Genomic DNA, 6,694 nt, shown 5'->3' with positions numbered 1-6,694 from the left:
CAAACAAGTCATTCATAAGAAAACAACTGCATTCATAGCAACTAGTTTCCAGCTAATTAATCATTAGTTATTATTATATTTATTATTATATGATCAATATAATAATATATTATGTGTCAGGCAGTCATTCATGCAATGGTATGCAAAATAATGATCCTACTAAACTTCAATTAGGGTCGATATTCGGCAATCGGATGTTTATTTATCAATCATCATACGATTGAAAGCTGGCAGCCTGCATGTTTCTCACCTTCACCACCTTTTTCATACGGATCAATTTTCCGTTCTGATCTCAACATGTCTGCGCAAACGACCGAGTTCGCACCAATCAGACGCCGCATTTTTATAATGTCATCATGTAGAACTTCTTACAAAGTGCAAAACAATCCAAAATTTTCATACAAAATATGAAGCCATTTTCATCAACCCTCTCAAATACAAGTAACAAAATCCTTTTTTATATGTGAAATACGCACGTGAAATACACGCATCATAAATACTGCCCGTCTCTGTGTTCACCTCCAGCCATTGGTTCATACAGATTGATGATCATGCTGTAACTCTGGCTGTTTGGTTATCCACTGTTGACATGACCCTTGGGCTACGTATCTTCACAGCAAACCTGAAACGTCTGACCCCTTTAACGGCGAGTAATTGCGCCTGACAAACTCTAGCTGCTGGATTATTGCGTGTGACGGAACGTTTCTCTCCCTCCTTCAGACGCCTACGTGCGTGACTGGAGAAACATGCAGAATATGCTCGGAAATCTCGAGCCTAATTAATAAGTGCCAGGAGTGTTCGTGGTTTCATTCCACATTGTGCCTGTGTGTGTGTGTGTGTGTGTGTGTGTGTGTGTGTGTGTGTGTGTGTGTGCAGGACCTAATGCCTTGATTTTATTCCACTTGACCACTCAAGTAAGACACTGATGACCTTAATTGTAATAATTTAGCTAATACAGTCGACGCTTAGACATTTAATGCCCTTCTTATTTGAAATGATGACAGTGAGAAGAAGTAAAGCAAGTAATTGAATTCTGATTCCTCCAGGTATTGATTTTGTAGATTTATCTCCGTATTTTATTCCTGCAACAGTTATGATACAGAAAGGAAAGTGGCGTGTTCTCTGTCTCTTTGCGATTGTTCGTGCAATAATCACACTCTGGTGAAACCAATCTTTCTTTCTTTTTTTTGTGGATGTATGCTGGAAAACTGTACATTTTTGTTTCCAAAATGAACCGATGATTGTTTGCTTTCGATCGTCTCGCTGTGAGCCGAGTCGAACCCGAACCCAAATTCAAACGAATCAGAAGAATCAATTTTGACTTTGAGAAACTGATTCATTTACTGTGTACTGTGTAAATAAATACAAAGTCGGACAACCTGATTGGTAAAGAAACTTTGGTTGCTATAGTAACCATATTGCTCTACTAACCGTATATTTGAACGCCACAGTGTGAAGTGAAAAAGAGGAATAATGCACTGTGGGGCATTCAGGTACAGAAAAAAAAAAAATCAATGATCAACTTTGTGGTTACTGCTTGCAAAAGAACCAAATATGGTCGGAAACGTCAAGTGTTCCAATACGTTTGTTCATGTAGTGTGTGTATTAATTGCAAGCAAAGGATTGTCAGAAAAGTGAACGAAAAGGCAAACAACGGTGTGACATTTTCTCTCTGAGCGTCTTTGTGGAAATCTGTGCCTAACAGACATTTGCCATTCTCGAGCCACGCGCTTTATACAGGTGAGAGGAAAGTGGCGGCCCTTCGGGATCCTTTTATGCCGATCAGCAGGAGGAAAATGTTAAATTGTACCAGGCCCCATCTTTATACGTATATATAAAAATGTCCCGAGCAAGATGCTTATCTTAATAGATGAAGTAAGAGCAAAAGAACTATAATTTTAATCAAATCTCGGGCTTATTCACGAGACGCTGTCGAGCGCTATTGAGGTTTTAAATGCATGTTGTTGGGACTTGGTGAGTGGGCTCCACGGGGGGCGTCTCGCTCAGTAATTATCCCTCACTTACAGGTATTTCTGTTGCCATGGTCTTTATCTTCTCTTGTAAAGAGGAAATCAATTTGTACAGATGTATATGAGAAAGGTGATTGCCTTGTTGAGAGGGGGAGTGAGGAGGGGAAAAAAAAGAAAGAGAGGCATGGCAGAGAACAGGGGAAAAATGTATTCTCATAAAATGGACAAGTCATTTGGAAAATTGAGAAGAGGCGCTTTGTTTGTGCCTTTGTTTGCTCGTATTTAGCTGCTGCCACGGACATGCCGAGGAGACTGCAGATTTACCGGCGGTGTGTCAAAGCAAGAAAAAATAACTCCAACTGAAAAGGAACAGAATGTCGAAAATTAAGTTAGTAACTACTTTTTCTTTGAAGGAAAAAAAAACCAGCACTTCATTGCTGGAATGTGTTGGAAAGAGCCAAACAATAGCTATATGTTTAAATGAAAAGCAAATATAAAAAAAACATGTATTAAAACAAACATATATCTTTTACGAACAATTATAATGATTTCACTTTTTTAACCCGGATTTTTCAGGTATAGCACTGCGTTACATTCAGGTTAGAACTTTGGTTGTTCGAGTAACAGCATTAAAAAAAACTTCACTAATCACTGAAATAATCGTAAGTAAATTGTAAAATAAAAATCAAATTGTAAGGCGTCTACCTAGCGGTGATTCAGAAGAAGTGATATATTTTGTAAACAATACAATCAAAGGTTGCACAATGTACACCACATACCCGTCCACTGTTGATTCTCAGATCTAATTGGCAGAAGGTGTTTGTTTTTTTCCCTCAGGATTGTAGTCATTCACTCATTTTGTACTTCTATGGAGACAGATGTGTAGTCGTCACTATAGAAAACACGTTTGTGGTGATTAGTATAGTAACTAATACTGGTGGTTACTACAGAAACAAATTTTAGTCGTTACTATAAAAACGTTTTTGTAGTTTTTACTGTAAAAACAATTGTGTAGTTGTATTACTATAGAAACACGTTTGTGGTAGTTACTTTAGAAACTTGTTACTATGGAAACAAATATGTACTTGTTACTTAGTTGCTACTATAAAAATGTGTTAGTCATGTGTGTGGTAATTACTAGAGAAACACACAAATAGTGGTTACTATAGAAACAAATGTGTAGCTGTTACTGTAGGAACATGTGCTTGTTATTACATAAACACAGTTGTGGTGATTACTATAGAAACAAATGTGTATTCGTTGCTATAGAAAGTCGTTTTTGGTGGATACTTTAAAAACAAATGTGTAGTTGATACTATTAAAACAAACACCCAGCTGTAACTATAGAAATACTCTTGTAGTGGTTACTATAGAAACACGTTTGTGGTGTTTATTACAGATACACACTTGTGGTGGTTACTATAGATACAAATGTGTAGTTGTTATTATAGAAACGCTTATAAGGTTTACTCTAAGAATAAATGTGTACTTGTTACAATAGAAACACGTTTGTCGTGGTTACTATAGAAACAAATGTGTGGTTGTTACTATATAAACAGGTTTGTGATTGTTACTGTATAATCGTTACTATAGAAACAAATACCTAGCTGTTACAATAGAAACGCATTTCTAGTGGTTACTATGGAAGCATGTTTGTAGTTGTTGCTATAGAAACAAATGCCTAGTGCAAGTGTTGTATTCCTTAATTATTTGCCGAACAAATAAACAGACAGCGACGTTTTCATTTCGTCGGATTTGGAGGCGAGTTTCCTCTGATCTTAATCCTCCTCATAATCCTTTTCATAAAATCTATTTTGTGCAAATTCGCAGTCAAGCGATCCTTCTGCTACTTTGCACCCTATAGCGGAGATCTAAAAAAATATAAAACGATATTTTTCCATTCATGAATAGGTTCTGATTAGAAATTAGAAAATTTGAAAACATTATAGAAAAAAAAAAGAGAGAGATTTTTTTTTTTTTTTACAGCCTGAACAAAGGTAATGCGAGCGTAAGACTGTGTCTAATGATGGGCAGATCCAGGGCTCCCATGTCCCACGAGTCCCACTTTGAGTGACTTGTCTGATGCGTTTGGCTTTTAAATAGGACATAAAAATGAAGTCACAAAAAGGGTATAAAAGAGAGAGAGAGAGAGAGAGAGAGAGAGAGAGAGAGAGATCTGTAAGCATCTTAAGCATTTATTCGCACTGACCTTTTTTTTCTGCTCACCTTCAGTCATGTTGCGCAGTGCAGGTGCTTGTGATTTTTTAAACAGAAATCTAAACACAGTTCAACAGTCACATTCGACTGCTTGTTTGAATTTGGTGCTCGTCTCTGAATAATGCGATTTAGCTCCGTTGAAGTTCAATACTGAACAGGTTTTTATGTTTTACGGAGCCTGTCAAAAGTTTGGAAACATCTCGTCTTTAATCATTTTTGAGAGACATGAGCATGTTCCTATTGTTTTATGCAACAAACCAGGTCATTGACATTTCCGTCACGTTAGGCAGAAGGTTGAAACGCATGTAGCTATGTCATATACCTCGGCTAATTAACAGTCACATTAATCACTCATGTTAAAACTCATCTTTTGATCGGGTACATTGTTTTAAATTATAGATTGTTATAACTTAGCGTTCAAAACTCTTCCATGTGGGAACATGTACAGCGGTTTGCTAGCGGAGTTAGCTAGCTAAGCTGGGTTTTTTATGCTTTAACCGTGTGAAGTTTCACAACTCAATGTAACAAATATAAGCTTATTGTTAGAGCTTCAGATGATGTGTACTTAACCTTTAAACAAATAATGCTTTATGGTTAACTACAAAACTAACAAACATCTAGGAAGCTCTTGCAAGCTAACAGTATATCGCAAAGTCAGATAGTTAGCATATTGTTTGTTTAAAAAAACATATGCTATAACAATATGCTAACTATCTAACTTTTCCATATAACATGTTCCAGCATGATGATGCACCTGTGTACAAAACCAGCTCCATGAAGATCTGCTGCACATGGGTTGGAGTGGAAGATCTCCTGCTATAGAGCTCCAACCCTATTGAACACCTTTGGGATGAATGTGAAAGCTGGCTGCACCCCAGGCTTCCTCGCCTTCTCACCTATATCACTACCTTTTTTAATAAACACAAGGGTGTTATTATAAGAGCAAATGGGGACTAAATGTGTATTTGGATGTTCAAGAAGAAGTAAAAAATATACTTTTATTCAGGTGTCACAAACGTTTATTAGTATAGTGTGTATCTTTTATAAGTAAGAGAAAAAAATATATAAATATAAATAAGGGAATAAGTAAATGTAAAAAAGAAATCTAATACATGGAGCTGAACTTTAATTGTAAATTGTATCTCATTGGACGTGGTGTTGCTTTGCTAACATGCTAACATGCTTCCTCAATTTTCTTTTTGCTACAGTGTAACACTTCACCTAACAATCCTGTTATGCTGTTGTCTATCTTGTCTAAAACACTTCATGGTAGGGATCCTTTTTTTTATCCAGCATATACATTTGCTCCGAAATGAACCCAGGAAACAAATGTCGACGATTTCACGGAGGAGTTTAGCAAAAAAACAAAGCGTAAAAATCCGAACTTTTCCCCTATACCTTTCTCTCTATCCTCCTATCTGCCGCATTCGTTTATTTTTTTCTTTCCTTTCGACGCGAAAGAGAAACACATGCCCATAACGCGGCGTGCCGTCTGCATCCGTCCTCAAACATATAGACAGATTTTTCTCCCTCCGCTACCTGTCAGTCTCCAGCGTGTTTTGTATTGAGCATATGTTAGCCTAGCAGATTGCCTGGCTGTTCTCGCGCGGAATAATCAGTGCCAAGGCGAATGCATCTGCTTCGCGAGGAGCCGTTTCAACCCGAGCGCGCGCCTCAGAAGTTCGTCCCGACGCATCCACCTTGAAACGGTAGCTGATGCACTGAGCGGTCGAATGACACGGACTTTACTTTTCCTAAAAGGAGAGGTTTTTTTTGTGTGAGCTGGGAGTCATGTGACTCTGAAACAAGTTTGTCATAAACAAATCCCTGCTCAGAACTTTTTTTTTACTCTTTTGTTATTGTCTTTTCAGCCATAAACAGTACAGTACACTTTAAAATGTAGCCGTGTCGCTTCAGGACCAAGGTGCCACATGAAACAACATCAATTAACACAAAATAGCACAAACTAAGACACTACATAAAGTAAATGTGTGCAAATATTTGATGCAAACATCACAAGACAGTGAGACAGTAAACATGTGACATTGCAGTAATGAGTTTATAGTCTGGTAGTCTAGTGGTTAGGCTGCGGCGCTCTCACTGCTGCGGCCCGGGTTCGATCCCCGGTCAGGGAACCAACCCCAGCCACTTTCAGTGCCGGTCCCAAGCCCGGATAAATTGGGGAGGGTTGCGTTAGGAAGGGCGTCCAGCGTAAAAACATGTGCCAAATCAAACATGCGGAGGATCCGCTGTGGCGACCCCTGACGGGAGAAGCCGAAAGAAAGACTCTATAGTAGAAATGAGTTTATCTATTTAAACTATATGTTTAGCAGCAATTTGTGCAAACATATTCATTGAATTTGTTCATTTGAATTGCATGTGTGTGTGTGTGTAAGTGTGAGTTCAGTCCCTTTTGTATTAAGGAGTCTTATGGCTTTGTTGGTGTAGCTGTTGTTAATGGTAGGTAGTTAGCATTAGACTAGCGACAGTATGGACTATGCTAATCA

At 38.0% G+C, this 6,694-nt stretch overlaps 1 long non-coding RNA gene across 4 annotated transcripts; it reads right to left on the bottom strand.

Annotated features, from left to right (window-relative positions):
- Window positions 1–2,173: 2,173 nt before the first annotated feature.
- LOC124390550 lies at window positions 2,174–4,223 on the bottom strand. 4 transcript variants are annotated; one of them, XR_006926767.1, is made up of 3 exons: window positions 4,180–4,223; window positions 2,750–2,862; window positions 2,174–2,329 (listed from the first exon to the last, which is right to left on the bottom strand). It is a non-coding gene; the product is annotated as an uncharacterized LOC124390550 (long non-coding RNA). The 4 variants fall into 4 exon arrangements; XR_006926768.1 differs by lacking the exon at window positions 4,180–4,223 and adding an exon at window positions 3,955–4,029; XR_006926766.1 differs by lacking the exon at window positions 4,180–4,223 and adding an exon at window positions 3,186–3,443.
- Window positions 4,224–6,694: the final 2,471 nt, after the last annotated feature.

This window comes from Silurus meridionalis, chromosome 8 (assembly GCF_014805685.1).
Source record: "Silurus meridionalis isolate SWU-2019-XX chromosome 8, ASM1480568v1, whole genome shotgun sequence".
NCBI lineage: Eukaryota > Metazoa > Chordata > Actinopteri > Siluriformes > Siluridae > Silurus > Silurus meridionalis.
Note: the sequence above shows the minus strand (reverse complement) of the source record. Positions and strands in the feature narration are given on the sequence as shown.